Source organism: Canis lupus, chromosome 1, assembly GCF_011100685.1.
Source record: "Canis lupus familiaris isolate Mischka breed German Shepherd chromosome 1, alternate assembly UU_Cfam_GSD_1.0, whole genome shotgun sequence".
In the NCBI taxonomy this organism is placed as follows: Eukaryota; Metazoa; Chordata; class Mammalia; order Carnivora; family Canidae; genus Canis; species Canis lupus.
In genome coordinates this window covers 2378668-2398689 of record NC_049222.1, presented here as the reverse complement: position 1 = coordinate 2398689, position 20022 = coordinate 2378668, and the positions used below count along the sequence as shown (strand labels likewise).

Here is a 20022-nt window from a genome sequence, read left to right as displayed (position 1 = left end):
CATGTACTGATATTATTAATAATTATATCTTCTTATTTATAGAAGAGAGAAAGGCAGAGACTTTAACATCCGACTGTATCAGCTTAGGTGCCAGCTGCTGTTTACAAGCTACAGGTGATACTACATTTAAAATTGGGATAGAAATGGTACTTGGACTCCAGTGGGGAGTGTGTGTGTATGTGTGTGTGTGTTTGTATATACACATATCACATGCATTTCATATATGTTTCCTATGCAAGTTTACCGGAACCACGATGGCTTGTCTGATCTACAGAAATGGGTGCTCAAATTTCTCTCAGAACTTATTTTGAACAAAAACTAACCAATGTTGGGCTTTTAGCCCCTGCAAGGCTCTGTCCCAAGGGCTTGTCATGGATGAACTCATCTAGTCTTTCCCAAACCATGAAGTAGCTCCTGCTATAGTCCCCGTTTGAGAGATGAAGATTGAGACCCAGCAGAGTGGAATCACTTGCTAGGATCATAAAACCTTGGGCTTTCTTTACCCTGTTGGCTGTCTTTCGACTGTTGAACAACCCTACACACACACACACACACACACACACACTCTCACACTCACACTCATACAATTCTCTCAGCTCAAAGGATCCAAAATAATATCAAAAATGTGTTTGATTGCTTGTAATTGTTGCACCTTGGGGAGCATGAGGGGTCTCCTTTTCTTTGCTCCCCGTGTAACGCTAGACTAGAAGCTCTGAGAGAATGTGCTTCAGGCGATCTCCAGCAAGAGGCTATGTGTGACCCAGTGCAAGGAGCGATGGGGGTGCTCGGTGCTGAGTGAGTGAAGTGGGGTCCATGGGAACAGCCTGCAAGGGTGAGCTGAGCAGCAGATGGCTGCACTCAAATCTTGATAAACACAGGTTAAAATGAAGCAGTTAATACAATCCACATCTCTGCTTATTCTTAAGTCCCTGTCCCTTAAATTCAGTTGTACATCCATCCATCAGGTTCTTGACAAAATGTCCTCCAATTCCTTTTTCAAGGAATAATTTCCTTCCCTGGACATCAGGGACTCAATCAATTTCTCTCTCCTTACATTTTGGCTATTGTGGCCATTTATTAAAACTACAATCAGAATGCTATACTTACCATGGTGAAGAACACTCCCTAGGTTTATCTATCTATGGACATTTCTCACATTTTTTCACCCATGGACATGTAACTTCCTGTCCACACTGCTTGTTCTTCAACCAGCAGGTGTTCCCCTCCACCCATGTTCCATCCCCTGTGGCAGCTGCTGCCACCATCATGCCCAGCACTGTGCTTTGTTCTTACTTATCACTTTCCTCCAACGATCTAAAATAATCTACTTTTATGAAGTCTCAGTGAATCGCACCTCCTTCTAGCAACTTTTCTGCCTAATCAAATAGCTGGAATTTGCCTAAAAACACAAATCAAAGAGGCCCTGAGTCTTTATTTCTCGCCCACACCAACACCTAACACAATTCTGGTGTGTCAGTCTGAACACACTAATCCACAGTTGCTGCGCAAATTCATGAAGGTCACGGTTCTGGAATTTCTGTATAGGTTGGCCTTCAAGACAAGTGATATTGTTCAACTAGGTGACTGTTGAAACACAGCTTATTTTTAAACTCTGTTTGTATAACCCTTTATGTAAAAATAGAGTCCACATACAAAGGGACTCCTCCAACAATTGTCCTACTGACAATCACATGTTGGTTTAGATTGTGTCTTAGTGAAGAAAGTCCCTATAAACACACTTTATATAAAGGATCCAGGGAAAAGATGCTGGGCTCATGTGTGAGTGCACAGACAAGTGTTTCTTAATATCATGAGATGCAATTGCAAGAAAGTAGAGTGAAGAGTCCTGGTCTTGGCATCAAAGCAGGTGGAGTTCCATGCCAACCTGAGATATCACAGCTCTGAGTTATTGGTGTGCACCTATTCTTTGAGTCCAGCTGATTTCCCGTAAAATCATATCCTACATAGAGTCACTATGTGAAGTGCATACACTGCTTGGTATTAGGAGTATAGATAATAAATGTCATGTTGCCACTCCCAGTATCCACAGCGGACCTTTTCTGATAGACTTGCTGGGAGCTGTTCTACGTGGAGAGTAGCGTAGATCACAAAAACTATTCAGAGCAGTTTGCAGTCAGGTAAGAAGGGTATGGATGGATATGTGAGCAGTCTACTCATGTGATTAAAAGAAGGTGATTTCAAAATACAGGAGGAGGAAGATATTTGCCTCTCTCCACATATCCCCACACACATCGAGACCTATTCTAGCCATGAATGTGCTACTCAGAGGTGCCATGCCTCATCGCTACACACCTGGGCCCTCCAGCCAGAGTCCTTGGGCTCAGGTTCAGATGCACAGCCTTTGGGTTGTATGACCTTCAGGGAAGCACAGATGTAGCTGGTGCTTCGGTGCCTTGTCTGGAGGCAGTGATGATGATAATGGTACTTTCCCAGTGTGGCTACGAGAGGTCAGCGAGGTGATGTGTAACAATGCCAGATTATTAAGAATGCTCATTGCTGTTACCCCAATCACAGGAGCCTTTTATCTGTACTCCTCCAAATTCACCTGTTCCTGTGTAAAATTATATCATTTGTAAGTTTACTTCAGCTTTTCATGAGTCAATTCCACTAATTGATGTGCTCAGAAGCCTTTTGAGGTTTTCCCTCCCTCCATGCCCCACCGGATCTTGCACTCCATGCTTGTGGAAAATGCTGAATTTCAACACAATGAATGCTATGTTTTGGGAGTTCATTGTTTTTGAGGTAAAGTATTAAGTTATAGATTTTCAAAGAATAAAGAAAAAGTGAATAAATTGTATAAATTACATGGTAAAACTGTATTTTTAAGTATTTTCAGATGTTAGACATCCACTTAGCCATGCTACTGATTTAGGATAAAATATATATTTTACTATTTTAGATTCATTTTATGAAAACTATGTTTATGGATTATTAAAATTCGAAGGTTAGCTGATTTAGAAAGTTTTAAAGACAAATACATGATTTTACTCATGTGTGGAATTTAAGAAACCAAACAGATGAATATCGGGGAAGAGAAAGAAAATAAACTAAAAGGAGATCAGAGGAGGAGACAAACCAGGAGAGACTCTGAACTCTAGGAAACAAACTGAGGGTCGATGGAGGGGTGGAGGTGGAAAATGGAGTCACTGGGTGGCGGGCATGAAGGAGGGCATGGGATGGGATGAGCACTGGGTGTGATATGCAATTGATGAATCACTAAATTCTACCTCTGAAACTAATAATACACTCTATGTTAATTAAATTGAATTTTAAATAAATTTTTTTAAAAAATATTTTAAACATTTTCTCAGGGGAAAATAAGTAAAACAGACAAGCAACAGAGTATGCAATGTGCAGAACGTGTCCTGGAGGGCTCTGGCTGTGGCGGACCCTGGGTGAACTCCTTCCTGAGACAGAGCCCTTCACTGCAGCCCTGTCCAGGGAGGGCCCACACCCCTGCAGGAGGGCTGCCCTGCGTCTCTTCAGGCCAGCACGATGCAGGAGGAGATAGCTTGGGTCTGGAGAAACTTACTTTTTCTGTTCAAAAAGAATCTCAGTTAGGCAGATGATCTTGTCTTGAGAAAAAAGAAGTAGGAGGGTCACATCCTGGGGGGTAAAAATGCTACCTCCTGCTTCTATCGCTTCAAAAATGCAAAGAACATGGCAATTTGGGTTACATTTTATTCAGAAGGAATTTCTGATAAGAGTAAGGAAGAAAAATTAAACATACAAATTACATGACAAAACACAAACTAAAGACATTTGTGCTTATGCAGCTGAATTAGAGCCTGTACCCTCACTCAGGGAACTTGTAAGGAAACGCAGGTCGAGAGAAGTCTGTGCGGGGACCATCTGCATGCAGGTAATAAATTGGAGAAGTTTCCAACCTCTTTTCCCTTGCCACCGTGTATAATGATAACTCAATGAACAAAGGCCTCCTATCAGTCTGTTAAAATATTCCTCGACATAGGAAAGAAAAGACAAAGGTGAACTTGCATCATTCCAGGCTGGCCACATCATTTCCTCGACTCACAAGAAGCAGGACAAGAAGGTGAAAGCTTAAATGCATGCGCGGTGACAATCAACCATATCACAGTCGCATTTGACCCAGTTAATTATCCACTCTCACTTTTTTACTTAGTGTTTTTTGTTTGTTTGTTTTTTGTTTTTTGTGCAAAAGCCGTGAAAAGCAAACCTCATCTATGTGGAAACCCAGAGCTTTTGAAGCATCAGTGAGGAGCAGAGCTGGGCCCCTGGTACCAGCAGAGGGGAGAAGCGGGAGCAAGGGGAGCTCATGGGTCACAGTGGAAGGACCCCACCTGACATAGCTCACCCTCAGGGGTGCTGGGCACCTGGCTTTGTCAAAGTGTAGCCTTCTTCGGGGGCAGAGCTCCTTACCTCAATGTGACCCTTTAACTGGCCCTAGTTATGTGGATGAGCTGCTCAGTTCCTGTAAGAGAAAGATTTTTCAGAAGCAATTTCAATGTATTTTCCCAGTGTCCTGCAACATATTAAGGGAAACTTGATGACACATGACTCCTTTTGTTTATTTGATAGAAAAATTGTTTCCTATGGTTTTTCCCCCTCTCCCCCTGCGCACATGCAATGCACACACACTGTAGTGCCATCTGCAATACACATGAGATACTTGTTATGATTAACAAGTTAATTGTGGAAAGGAATCATGAAGGTAAGTACCCTGTATAGACCCGAAAAATATCAGCACGTGTATTTGTGCAGTTTCTGTAAATTTTGAGTATCTCTACAGATAGCGTGTCTTATCTTCAAAGCAGCCTCAGGCAGGAGCTGTATTCTTGCTCCATGTCACAGACACAGGGTCCAGTGGCCCTGTCCTCCACCTGGCACCGTCGCCAGGTCCCTGCAGTGCAGCGCTGGGTATAGAGTCCCAGCTCTGAGTCCCTTTCGCCCTCCGTGTCCGGGAGCCGTGAGCCAGCAGTGGATAGAGAAGCAGTCAGCTGAAAGGGGTCCCTGCGCTGCAGGAATAAGGAAAGGGTGCTTTGCAGAGAACGTGAACACAGTATGAAACCGCCTTCACGTCGGCCGAGCAGCTTTTCCCACAACAGGTCAGGCCTCCCTGAGTGCCATCAGAGGTGCCATCCTCCCTGCAGGGTGCGACATGCCTCTGCCCCACCTGTGTGCGGGCTGTCACATGCTTGTCCGGAAAGGTGAGGAGCACACCAGAAGATACGTCTTGTTTTCCCGTGATCTAGCCTTCTGTCCCTCTTGGGAGTAACATCAGAAAAGCCATTCATTTAACTAAATTACCAGTCTTATCTACATGTTCAACACGAATTATTATTCGTCTGGGACGATAGATAAGTGGCCTCATCCAAAGTTGATTGTGTGCAATAAATGCCACATTAATATTAATAACTTTATAATAATGAAGTATTCATAGAATGTGTGTAAAGCTGGGAAATACTCATTTTCAAGTGATCTTTGACCAGGATGGGGAATTCCTTGGGAGCAAGCCCGGTCCTATTTGGGAATTACACTGAGAAGGGATGAGAAAGCACATGATATGCAAGATACCAACCCTTCTTGTCCCCCTTACCAAACAATGCCAACAAATCATTTGTTCAAGTAAACTCTGAATTCCCTCTTTCACTGGGGTAAGGGCTACCTTTGTAACTCTTTACAACTGGGAATGGAGAAAACTAATTTATTGCATTTTCTAGAATTTAATTTAGTGCAATACTTTCAGGGAGGAGACGCAAAGTGAAGTCTCCATTGTGAGTAGATAGATACCCAAGGCCTCTAGATAATCTTTGAAAGGAGATGTAGGAGTGACCTCTTCCTAGTTGATTTTATAGGAGAGAGACTGCCATATGCAGTTTGGGACCGGTCCACATGTTAGCAGATCAGTGAGCTTGAGAGCAGGTACCTTTAGATCCAAATCCAAGTGTCTAAATAAAGCACACAGACAGTGTGAAATGAGCCAAGCACACCTATTGTGAACCTTCTAGAGGAGACACACATCCACCCTAGTCAGTCACATGCAGAAATGAGGGTCTAATGTTGCCAGATGACCTGACTGTTTTCAAAGAAAGCAGAAGTCCAAATTTAACTGTGGAATCTTTCTCTCTCTCCTTTTTAAAATATTTTTTCCAGCTTTACTGAGGTGTAGTGGACATCTAACATAGTGCCGTTTAAGGTGTGCATGCTGTGATTTTACGCACAGGCATATTGCAGAAGGATCATTGCCATGAGGTTATAGGTACGTCCCTCACCTGGGAGGTTCCAGTTTGTTGATGTGTGTGCTGAGAACTTGGAAAATCTACTCCCTTAGCAACTCTGAAATGTGAAAGCAGTAATTGTAACTACAGCCACCACACTGCACGTGGCATCCCCAGAACTTACCCACCCTACAACTGGAAGTTTGTGCCTTCTGACCCGCTCCACCCATTCCCCCCACCGCCCACCCTGGCCTCCAGCAGCCACCAACTAATGCTCTGTTTTTATGCATTTTGTTTTTTTAGATTCCCACGTATAAATGAGATCACACGGCAATTGTCTTTCTCTGAGTGACTTATTTCACTTAGCCCAATGCCCTTAAATTTTATCTACATTGTTGCAAATAGCAGGATTTCCTTCTTTGTTTATGGCTGAGTAATATTTCATTGTATACGTATTCTGCTCTGTCTTTATCCATTCATCTGTCAAAGGCCACTTAAGATGTTTTCCAGTTCTTGGCTATTGTGAATAATGCTGCAATGATCATGAGAGGGCCCATGTCTCTTTGAGATCTTGTTTCCTTTGCATAAATACACAGAAGTGAAATTGCTGGATCAAAGAGCATTCTTAAAGGAGGATAATTAGCATCACAGAAGCATAGGAATGTGTAAAACTCAGTGGTAAAAGTGAATATAGAGTCTAAGGCAGATTCTCTAATATCATAATGGTGCTGTGCAATTCACTTGCAGCTCCAGATTAGAAGTCAAAAAACAAATATACATTAGGGGCACCTGGGTGGCTCAGTTGGTGCAGCGTTTGCCTTAGGCACAGGTCATGGTCCCGGGGACCCTGCTCAGCGGGGAGTCTGCTTCTCCCTCTGCCATCCTCGCTCTGCTCCTGATCTCTCTGTCTCTCTCAAATAAATAAAACAAATCTTTTTTAAAAAGAAACCCAACTGTATAATCTTCACCCCTAAACATTGTTTGTTTGTTAGTTTGTTTTTTTAATAAAAAGATCTATGCAGGCCAAACAAAACGTATTTGTGAGCTGACAATTTTTACATCTCTTTCCTTAGCTCTTTCACAGAATAAATCTGAGGTCCTCAACATAACCTCGGCACACGATTAGTTTTCTTTCACGTGGCAATATTTTGTGTGCTCTGGAAATGTGCATACTGAACATCGGTTTGCATGTAATGAGTGATTTTGCCAGTGATCCGTGGAGAGGAGAGACAGGCAACACACAGGAGGGGCCCTGGCCATCTTGCTGGTCCCCTGTGAGCACGGCCTCCAGGAGTGAAGAGAGGGAAATTCCTGGGCACTGTCACTCCTCATCCTCGGTGCCTCTGCTCGTCTTCATCGGGACGCCCTGCTTTTTGAACAAATCTGCTGTGTGTGTCATGGATGAGGACATCACCTTTTCTCCACTTACAAAATATCCTCAGCCCTCCCTCGAGTCTGTGGATGGGCAAAGCGCCCGAAGGTGTGATTCTCTGTGCACAACCAAGGGCAGGCAGGATGTGGGGATTAGGAGGCTCGGGACTGTGACAACCCTGCTTCTCCACGCCTAGGACAAAGAAATCCAAGGCCCCTCATGACACCAGCTCCCCCTCCCCGCCACTTTCTGTACAGATGTGAGGTCCCAGATGCCGCCTACAAACGGGGGCTAAATTCAGATTGTAACCCTGTTCTGCCGGCATGAATTTGTGTATATAATAAAAGCTGTGTCTATACAAAGGATCAAGTCAATCACTGTACTTCAATGACTAATTAAATGAGAAAAAAACGCAGTCACATTGATTGATTGGATTCTCCAGGCCTGTGTCTGGATTGACTGAACTCATTTGAAATGCCTCACGGAGAGCTCTGTGTAGACACAACTCATATCTCGTTTTGCTTTTTAAACCTTTGGAAAGGGTTAGCTTCCTGAACCATCTTAGGGAAGTATGACCATAGACCCCAGGCGAATGCACTTCTGAATTCTGCATTGTTGTTAGCTCATTAGTAAAAACGGGCCAGAAAGGGGGAAAAAACATGCCCAGAGAAGCACCTGTCCTCAGTGTTTCTGGTTAGCAAGAAGAAGGAGCCCCACCACCGACTAGGAAAACGGTGTTTAACCTTTATTCTGAGCATAAATCACGAGGCTCATTTTTCAGGCTATTCTTATAGAATTAAATTAAAGGTCAGATTTGTAATGGAGATCCTAATTATTAATGTGTTGCTATTTTAATTATTTATAAGCTGAAATATTTGCATAATGGATAAAGAAATAGCCCAAGAACAACTTTGGTAGCATCTGAAGACTCTTCAAGATGTTTTACCCATATGCCTTTTATGGCTTTATATAATTCATTTTTAAAACACACTTTTTCAAAATACTAGAAGGGTAAAACCACTGTCAACCACCATGCAACAATATTAACCAAATGATACTTAATCATGGCTCTGAAAGATTTAAGAGGTAATTTGTATAGAAGTCATCAAAGAAGAATTGCATAGTTTTTGTTATGTATATAATCCTAACTTACTAAGTTCTAGAAAATAATTTGGTTTAAGATTTATTTTAGCCAGGATCAATGTTATTCTACTTCATCCTGCAAAAATATTGAACAGAAGCCTCTGAATGAGGGTCTGAACATGCAGAAACAAGTCATATGTGAAAGTCTTAACTCTATGCTATTGGTATTAGCTTTTCTAAATACAACTCATCAGAACTTAGGAATATCTATTCTGATATAAATAATAAATGCCCTGGTAAAACCAGGAAGCAAGGAGATGATTGATATTATAATGTTACCTGTAAGTTAATTCAAACATCAACTCAGAGGAAAGGTCTTCCCTAGTCTTTTTTTTTTTTTTTTAAAGATGGCATTATGATAAGGAACACATTTTCCTCAAGATTTAAAGTGTCATTTTAAAAACTCATTATCAATGTAATTAGATTCATATAGAATTATAACTAAATGATGTGACCTCAAATATTGAGAATCATTTCATGTTATTTATACAAACATGTAAAAGTTATTGGTGGTGAGAATCAATCAATGACCCTTTTTACAGGAGAAAATAGAGCAAGAATCTTTCACTTCAGAGAAATAATTTATGCAGATGTTTGAGGGCAGGATTAGTGATACTGACTAAAATGAACTTTTCAACAGCTAATGTGATATTTATTAGGGTTCGGTTTAACCAATGTTAGTAATTATAAGAGACACAAAATTCACTATTAATTAGTTCATCATCAATTATTTATAATAGACTTTTAAAGGATGGCCACTCTCAAGCCTGTTATCTATGTTTGGTCTGGAATTCTTTGCTACTTTTCTTCCCTTCAATTTCTTTGCACTTGGTAAAAATTTCATTTTCCTTGTTTATTAGAACTGCTAGCTTAGAATGTTTTGTTCTCTGGAGGATTGATATCAGATGATGTGCTCATAATTTGGGGGAATATGTTTCAAAATTTAGTACAAGAGACTCTATTTTGAAAGAGAAAGGATCTTTTTTAATTCTAAAAGTTTAAAATATCTTTCTTTTGATGAAAATAGAGTACATGATTTCTGGAGCAAGAATCTCCAGCAAACCTTCAGCTTTAAAATATGACTTAATAGTAGGAAGTAACAGCACAATGAGCTCTTCTAACCTGGTGCTAAAGAACATATTTAGAGATTTTTCTTTCTTGTGAATAATCGTAACCAAATAAAACATGGACGAGTGTTTGCATCAGGAGGACGTCTATTTGATTTAACTGTGCTCACATAGTTTACTTTTTTTCCAGCATTTTCTCAGTTTTATTGACATGTAACATTGTCTTAGCTTGTGTCAGCATATTGATTTCATATGTGTAGATATTGAAAATTGGTCACCAAAATAAGTTTAATTAGAACCCATCAACTCACATTGTTTTGTTTTCTTGTGTGTGATGAAAACTTTTAAGAACCACTCTCTGAGCAGATTTCAGATATAAATACAGTATCATTAACTACAGTCACCAAGCTGAACATTACATTCCCAGGACTTCTTTATCCTTTAACTGAAAGTTTTTAACCTTTTGACCCCTTTACCCGTTACCCCCAACCCCTCCCCATGCTTCTAAGTAATCACCACCTTGTTCCATTCCTATGAGTTTGATTTCTTTTTAGATTCCACAAAATAACTAAGAGTATACAATATTTGTCTCTTTTGCTGACCTATCTCATGTAGCATGATGCCCTCAAGGGCTACCCACATCGCAAATGACAGGACTTCCTTCTTTTTTATTTTTTATGGCTGAATAATATTCCATTATCTCTCTCTGTTTATATATCTATATAAATACACACACACACACACACACATATATATATACTCATACATATAACATATACATGTATCTGTACATCTACACATAGATTTATATGCTGTGTTTTCTCCATCCATTCACCCATCAATGCACACAGGTTGTTTCCACTCTTTGGCTGTTTTTTGACAATCTCGCAATGATCATGGGAATGCAGATACCTCTTTGAGACAGAGATTTTGTTTCCTCTGAATAAATACTCAGAAGAATTGCTGGATTGTAGGGTAGTTCCATCTTTAATTATTTGAGGAACCTCCACTCTGTTTCCAGAGTGGCTGTGCCAGTTTGCTCTCCCACCAGCAGTTGTGCTTACAGAGTCTGAAATCTGTATCATCTACTAATGTCTTCATTCATTCCTTCACCCCCTTCATCACAAGCCCCTTTACAACAAATAGCAATAATAACAATAACAAAACTAGACACTATTTCAAGTTTCAAGGAGAGAATAAACACAAGAGGGGATAAGATGAGCATAGTGAGCAGAAAGTCCTGGTAAAAAGATACAATCTTTTCTCATTAGATTTTTTATTGATTGAATTTATTTATTTATTTATTTATTTATTTATTTATTTATTTATCAAAAGAGCTCATTTATTCTTATCTGGATAGATTTTAAAAAATAATATAGCACACCAGGCCATATGTAATTGGAAAGCCTGAGTGAAATCAATGAGCACGTCCATGATTCTTCCCATTTGTGACTAGTGACTCCCAGGAATGTTTGCATTTGGGGCCACCAATGTCCATGTTTTCCATGTAACTGCCCCATGCATGCTGGTTGCACAGGATTTCTTTCTTTCTTTCTTTCTTTCTTTCTTTCTTTCTTTCTTTCTTTCTTTCTTTCTTTTTTTTTTTTGCACAGGATTTCTTAAAATTGTGCACACCGAAGTCTCTGCACCTTGCCTCAAAGGTCAGTGATGCTTCTGTCTTTCAGTTGTTAAAATATAAGGAGACTTTATTTCAGTCAACATCAAATAACTGGAACCATAATCAAGGCCTGAGATTATCTCACAGCAATAGTTTCCATGGAGTCAGGGGAGATTTCGCCACGAGATAAGGCGAGACTTCTTACTTATTACAGATGTGCAATAACAAAGCATGTAGGTTGTATGTTGAGGGCCCTCAGCACATTTCAGTTTTTCCACTCATGTTTTCTTATTCACAATGACAAAAATGCAGACCAAAGAGCTTGTGTGAAGCCTATCTTTTATGAATCCAAGCATGCCATTAGCACCGGAGAAATGCACTGGCTTACAGCCACGCAGGAGATCAGGTTCTGTGGTTAGTACAACCACAGACCACAGGTGTCCTTAAATACCAAGGTCTGTGTAGAGGTCAAGGTCAAGATGAGAAGCATTAGTTCAGGAAGGTAGAAATGCTTCTCCAAAGAGATGCTCTTCTTGGTTGGTTTAATAGCAGCTGTAGAATTCAACAAATTCCATCTCGAGTTGTTTGGGGGGAGAAAAGGAAACAATATGAAAAACACAAAACCAGAATAAGGTCTCAGAGGATGATGTAGTCTCACCAATTGTATGATTCAATTTAAAAGTGTTTAGTTTAATTTCAGAAAGATGATAAAAGGAAGGAAGAAATTAAAGAAGTGCCACCATGTTCTGAGAATTCTCATTTGTTCTATGACAGCCACAGTGACAGTCTCTCCATCCCGAGGATATCCTCTATGTGTCTAAGGGATCTGGGATCTGTATTTATCTTACAATTGAGGACACACTTACTGTGATATATCCTCCCTTTATGAACCCTGTCATTAATTTAGTGACTTATCCCATACTCGACTGTTCTGTAAATCCCAGGAAACATGAACATGATGGGCAACATTCGTGGTGTGTGGGTTAGCAGGCTTGTGCTACTCACATGGGCGCCATCTGTGCAGGAAGCACCCGTAGCTTTCTGTTTTTACTGTGATGCAACTTCATACAGTTTCCATATGCTCTGATCAAAGTTTGTTGGCTGCAAGCTGCAGAAGTCCATTGCACCTAGCTGGCATTTGGAAACCTAGAAGGGCAGAGGTAGGTGGATGCTGGGTGGCATCACGTCCCTAAAGAGGAAGTGCAGGCACCCCAGGCCTGGAAACCCTGAGGCTGCTCCCTCCATTGCCATGTTTTCTTCCCTCTTCCCTCTCTGTGTCCATTTATCCTTACCTTCTTTCTGCTTCTTTTTAAAGAAAACCATGACTCCTCCTTCTCTCACTTTGGATCCCAGTAACTGTCCTCCATGTCACCTTAGAAGAATTGAGGAAGAGATTTTGCATCTGGGACTCACAAGGATGGTGTGAGGTATGACTGCATAGAATTCTGGAATTCAGAGAAACTTTGAAATCATCCAGATAACATCTCTTTTACTTTACAGCCGAAGATAGGACAGTCAAATAGTTTAAAGGAATAACCCAAGATCTCCTTGATAACCACTGTGTGACCAAGAGAGACACCAGAGGTTTTGTCACTGTCTCCTGGTGAGGATGAGTAGTTTTTTGAAGGTGGGTTAAAATGGTGAATTAAATTAACTTGCCTTAATAAGACAATATGTAAAGGAAAATAGTACTGAATTAGGAACTTCTAAATTATAGGCTAGTTTCAGAAATAGCTAATTATTATCAAATATAAACAAAGTCATGCTAACCACATTGTTTGATAGCTGTTTGACATTAATAAATACAAAAGAGGTAATTTATAGATTTTTTTATTTGCTCTACTTCTGAAAGCAAACTACTTTCTTTATGTTTTGAAATATCATTACCATTTAAGATAATAACAGGGATTATGTATCAGCTTTGTTTCACTAAAGAAAACTTTGGAATGAGTAGATTCCAGATGAATTATGCTCCATTTTGATAAGGACTGAATTTAATATTCTATTCTCTCCAGTTCAGCTCTTTCACCCAATGTAGTAGCTGTGGAGACTTGGTGCACTTCCCTCTCTGTGTGTCTGTGTGAAAATGCACGTGTGGTTGGACTTCTCACACAAATACAAAATCAGTCTTAAAATATTCCAGTGGAAAGCTTAATTCTAAGAATGCTTTGGAAAAGTGACCAGGACACTTAACCTCTAGCTTCTCTCTTGTAAAGCTTCTCATGGCCCTGCTGAGAATATAAATGGCAAGTTGTGCTTCGCAGCTGGAGCTCCTTGGAAGATAAGTATTAATTCGAGATATTTTGTTCAGTGAAGCATGATGCCTGTTTATGATGCCCCAGAGAATAATTTTTTAACACAAAGAAGAAGGCATATCCTTGCCTATTCCATAAAGACCAGGTTATTGAATAAAATTAAATAGAGGTAACATTAGTGTCTAGGAAATATATAAATATTCTGGAAAACAATGTTATACAAAAAAGTCAATGTCATTGGTACAGAAATTGATGTATAGAAAAAACTGTAATGTTGTCAAACTTTTACAGCCACACACAGTCACTACACTTGTGCATGAGTAGTTCAGGATGCTTGAAAAATGTCTATGCTTTGTGGACACATTCTCATCTCAATAAAGCCAATAAAACACCTTGAAATATGATAAATTAGGAAAAAGAAAAAAATTAAGATTTTTAAATAAAAATGTACATTTATTTATTTATTTTTAAGAAAAATGTACATTTAATGCAGCACACTGAATAAATTCATTCTCCCCTAAGCCAACCTCCCCTTATTTAAGTGTTTAACTCACACTGGATTTTAAAAATAAACACTGATTTTTAAAACTGGCAAATAATATGACTTCATATTTGAAAAATAGGGAGAAATTAAGATCAATTACAAAGCTTTCACCATCGAAAACAAAAGAATGAGTGAACTCTTCACATAATTTTCCCATTTTCTTGTTTTATATAAGAAATATATAAATGCTTCTTATAAACATTGACACAGTTTCCTAAAAAGAAACATTACTTGTAAAGACAGGATGTAAAAATAAATAAATAAGTAAAATGTTAAATAAATTACAAGTATTTTTATTAAAAATTAATTCAAAAATTAAAGTGTCCTGAAATCTTTCATCATGTGCCTTTCTTTACGTGAGGAGATGTAGTTATCATTTCACCACTTAATAACAGAAAAATACATTGTGTGAAGTAGTAGAAATATATTTTTAAAAAGTATTTGTAAAATTAATTAACTACAAAATATGTTGTGAAAATTAAAGGCATTTTAAAGTCTCCTTCCTGATGTTGGATAGATATTTGGATACTTGGGAAACCATCTTCAAAAGTGAAAATGACCTTTTAAGACATTTGCGGGCATTGATTTATTTGAACATCACTTAGCATTGAATGAGGGAAGTTACCACATAGAAATATCTTGTGAGAAATTAAGAAGCAAATTATAGTTATCTTTTTTTCCCTATTCCTATATATAAACCAATTATGAAATATAGTTTGAACTGAAAGAGAAAAAAAATGCATTTGAGTTAAGACCTTTCTTCCTGATGTTGCATTCTCTGGAAAAGAAAACAGGCTCCTGATTCCTATTAAAGTAAGATAAAATAAAACAAAATAGTAAAGAACCCCTCAAAAAAAGCAAGAACTTCCACAGATTGCATTTCATGGCTTTATCAATGATGTAGTGGATGATGGGAAATCATGAACAACCTCTAAGATCAGTTGTCACCTGTCACTTACGACGATGTGAGCTGACCTAAGAAGTGAGAAGTCCTGAAGCATGTATTTTGGTGTAAGCTATGGGCATTAAATTACTAGGTTTGGGAAGAAGTCATCCAAATATCCTGAAGAAACAGAAATTGAAGGAAGTAGATCTGCATTTCCAAGAATAGCAACTGCTTCTCAAGAATGGAAAGACACCAACATGGTACCCAGTCATAAGGAAAGACCTCCATAATTACAGATCACTGAGCCAGGAAACTGACATAGTATAATTAAGGACAGAATAATCTAACTCTTGTATAAAGTACAAATTAATAGGGCCATGTCCCCAAAACACAGCTAAGATTAAAAACCCCAGAGAAGGTCAATGGAGGCAGTTATAGGAATCGCCAGGGAGAAGTTTCATTTAACTTGAAAACAAAAAGGCTGCGAGGGCCAGGGAAATGATTAAAATGTGCATTTAGTTAAATGGAAGCTGTCAAGTCAGTCTCAGATGATCAACAAAACAAAATAAAAGCTATCAAACTCTAAATATTAGAGTTATCTAAGAATATTGATTGTGTATGGATGTGTACCATCCTTCTATTTTTAGACTTACATACATACACACCTGGAACTTACTGAACTAATTCGTCATGCACTCAGGTCTTCATCATAAGGAAGGTACTATTAATTATCATTTTTTTAAAGTCAGAATTTCAATACAACAAATTTAGGGCATGGATTTCAATGTGAAAAATTAAATCATTTCTAGGATACCTGCTCGACTACTTGTGCATCTGCACCATGTCCTAAATCTGGACCATAAATCTTGACATAGATCTAGTGTGATTGATGAGTCTACAAACACATCCGATCCCATTAAACTAATCAGACAAGAAGCAGCTCAGATAACATTAAAGTACCTATTTTTCTCTAACTTATCCATTATGCTACTTAAAACAGTTTTTATTTAGCTAGCAGAACACTTTTCCCCCCCATAATTAGGCAGTGTGTCATTTAAAATAGGGTTTTTGATTTGGACCAATGAATTTTTTTATCCATCAACAAGTTGAAAAAAATTAATAAAGTAGAATTGTGCTGTCAAGACAGCTAAAAGGGCCCATCATAGATGGCTTCCATTTTGAGCAAAGTGCAGTGATTTTTACTAATGAGAAAAATCAAAGGAAAATAGTTTGTGGAGGTATCCCGTGGCCTGGAAAAGATATTTTCATCTTTTACAAAAATGTTATCATCAGCCTATAGTTGACTCTTGACTTTCTTAAAGTCACTTGAGAAGTGATTGGTAAAACTACAGTAAAAGTTTACATATTTTAACAATTTACTGAAGTATCAATTGAAACGCCCAAACCTTAAACATGTAGACTTAAGATATCATAGGAGGTTTTGAGTGTCTCTTAAGTCCTTTGCCATATTTTCTGCATTGTTGGGTTAGTGGGAAGATACACACTTGCTTATGGCTTTCATAAAAGCTATTAAAGGAGTGTGTGAAGATGCTTTATCTCAGAGGAAATGGGGTTAACCAAATTTAGAAAACACTAAAGAAAAGAGGCACAGTGTCCTTAAAGGCATATACATCTTGAAGCTGACCTTTAATATTGTTCGGGGAAAGAAGTGCTTTCATAACAGGGACCTACACCGAAGAGGGCACAGCTAAAATAATGATAAGACTTATGCTGAGTTGAAATCGTCACTACTATAAAACGAAAATTTGGAAAACAGAAACAAGGCAGCTTCTTTCCTGCATGCCTTGCCTGCTCCATTAATTGCACAAAGACACTGATACACCTGCATGAATTTGTAGGATACGGATTACAAAACTCAGGTAAACCCAGAGCATCTGCTAGGAATCTGAGCCACTTGTGAGTGCACGGATATCTCTGATGTGGGAACATGCAAGGCTCTCAGCCCAGGTGATTCCAACACAATCGGGCATGACCCCACATTTGCACACATGCAGCCTGAATGCTGGAGAAAAGGGGAGCACTGCCCCCAGCCCACTGTGAAGACACAGGACACAGGATAGACCAGGATTCAGTGCTGTAACCCATCTGACCTACGCTGAGAGGTGAGTGTGGAGGTTTCAAACGATACATTAAAAAACACACACACACACACACACACTCAACTTCAAACTACATTAGTTCTCCTGAGGAGAACAGGAAGGAGGTCTCTGGATAACAGGTGAGAATATGGGAACAGGTGGGAATATGGCCAGGACGTTGAGAGCTGGACACTGGACTGGTCTGTCTGGGAATCTTCTTCTTCAGAGTTTAAAAATAATGACGGGATTCTGAGCTGTGATCCAGCTTGACCCAGTCAAAGCCAAGAGCTGGAATGAGAACAGCTTTTGTGGACCACGGTGTGGACGGTTTAAGTGCATGAAGATCCCTGAGTTGACCACATGGGAGACTCAAGTGTTGCGTTCCCCTCTTCCAATCGAAGACTAGGGTATCACAGGGAATGTGGATCTTGAGGACACTGCTTATGCTCATTGTTGTACGTATTTTACATGCAGATGACACTGACATGGAACACACGGCGTGACAATGGTCTGCAAATCAGCACTCTGAGTTCTAATTTGGGGACCCGCATTGACTGTCCTCACCATGTGCCGAGTCATAAACTCTTAAGTGTGTGAACCAGGGACTCACTGCTGTCTCACAGGGTCACTCCAGAAATAAAAGTAGAAATTTGACTCATTGTGAAGCTTTGAAGTCATAATTAAGTTAACGAAATAAGGCCAGCAATATTATAATGATGGTATAAATATACAAGTGCTGCTAAAGAATTGACAGAAAAAAAATGGTCAGTCGAAATTTACAAAAGTGGCGAACGTTGAAAAGGCCTTATACAGTGGAGGTAATGAACGTGGGAAATAATGAGGTTGTACATAATAGTTTGGCACCGTGAGAGGCTCCGGAGTTTTAGGAAGTGCTATTAAAGTGAACAAGGAAATTAGCATAAACAAAACAGAGAAGTAGGAACAGCTAAGAAAAGATGAACTGTCCCCAAATTACCAAATTGACCATAAATGAAGTATGTAGGCAGGAGGACGAGTCCTGAGAGAGAAACATTTTAACACTGATGTTTAACTGTCAAAGTCACTCTAAATTGCACACAATCAAGAAGCTGCTTTGTTTGGGGAGCTAATTTTGCCTTTTGCTTCTGATGCAAGAAATGATCACACATCTGGAAGGGAAAATGCTATTGATAACAGCATCAAGGCACACTGCCATCTTGTCGCACCTGCTCGTCGTGCCGGCTCGCAAGCCGGCCTCCGCTGATCCGTACCTTTCGGGAAGAGAAGTGAATAAGGTCACAGAAACTCTGATAAATATGCTACCTTGACCCTAATGCCGACATCTTGTAGGTGAAAAAACAATTATTTCTGCACAAGAATTACTCCATCAGAGCACTTCAATAATTAAGAATGGGAACCTTCTAGAGGCACCTGTATGGCTTAGTCGGTGAGTGTCTGCCTTCTGCTCAGGTCATGATCTCGGGGTCCTGGGATTGAGTCTCACATCGGGCTCCCTGCTCCGTGAGGAGTCTGCTTCTCACTCTCCCTCTGCCCCTCCCCATGCATGAACCATGAAAATGGTATATCTGTGTTGTTAGGCTTAGATCTAGATTCTAGGCTATCTGTGCCCATATTTCTAGAATATTCCAATAAATCACTATTGCACAAACCATACATCTATTCTACGATATGTCCACATTTGGGTTTTTGCATTGATTTGATTCTTGGCTCTTACATTTCCATCATTAAAACATTCACATATAGAGACAGAAATGCGAACATACACACAACTAAACAAAATATATACCCTCATCCACATCTGTGTCTATATCTAAGAAAGAAGAGAAATTGCAAAGTTCTAGACCTTCATTTTTGTCAAATGATGCCAAGTGATTATCCAAAGTGGTTGTATTTTACTGGTGAATTGATCAGACTATAACAATTCTTCAACATTACCGGAACTCCCAATACATCTGAGGGTCATCCACAGACATGGACCCTCAATACACCTCTCAGGCGCTCTCTCATATTTATGTGGGCAATGTGCTTTCCTCGATTTATCTGTACCTCACACCTTTCCCATGGGCCTCAGACTGTACACTCGATGACTGTTAGGACATCCTCATCCCATCCTCTTGGAGGAAACTCAAAGTCAACAGCCAAATCTGAGCAGAGAGCCCCTTCATATCTGGTATTGTCTCCCCCTTGCTGCTTTGAACTTGTCATCCAAGCCAGAAATGTGAGAGCTCTTCCTCCATCTCCTTGTCCCGCACCCAGGACGCCTACCCCACGGGTGCCATCTCCTACCTGCCCAGAGCCCATCGCAGACAGTCCTTCGGCAAGACCCTCTATGTCCACGCAACAGACAAGGTGATCCTCTGCCAAGTGCAAAGGCCACCAACATGCCCCTCTGTTGACCTGCAGACTGGAAACAGCCCTGTTCCCTGTGCCCTCAGACTGAGGATCGAGTCCTGCTCAGGACCTACGAGGTCACGCTTCTAGTCCTCCTTCCCTCTGTGCATCCTGCCTCTGCCCAGTCAGCTTGCATTTAGCTCCTTCTGCATACGGTATCCTCCCAGCACAGCACCTCTCAGCCAACTCTTCCCTCCTAACAAATGTTTTTACCTGTCCACCCTACCTGCAGATCCCGGGCACACTTCTCAGGCTATCTTAACTGTCCACAACACCTGTAGACCCAGGCACACTTCTCAAGCTGTGTTACCTGTCCACCAATCTGCAGATCCTGGGCACACATCTCATGCTATCTTAACCTGCCTACCACACCTGCAGATCTCGGGCATACTTCCCAAGCTGGGCTCTGGGGCCCTCCTGAACTCTGCT

General features: G+C 40.0%; 1 long non-coding RNA gene across 1 annotated transcript; it reads right to left on the bottom strand.

The window, feature by feature from the left end:
* Positions 1–10321: 10321 nt before the first annotated feature.
* Positions 10322–19808, bottom strand: LOC111090561. The gene is made up of 4 exons (XR_005353269.1): positions 19489–19808; positions 12711–12790; positions 12424–12564; positions 10322–11993 (listed from the first exon to the last, which is right to left on the bottom strand). It is a non-coding gene; the product is annotated as an uncharacterized LOC111090561 (long non-coding RNA).
* Positions 19809–20022: the final 214 nt, after the last annotated feature.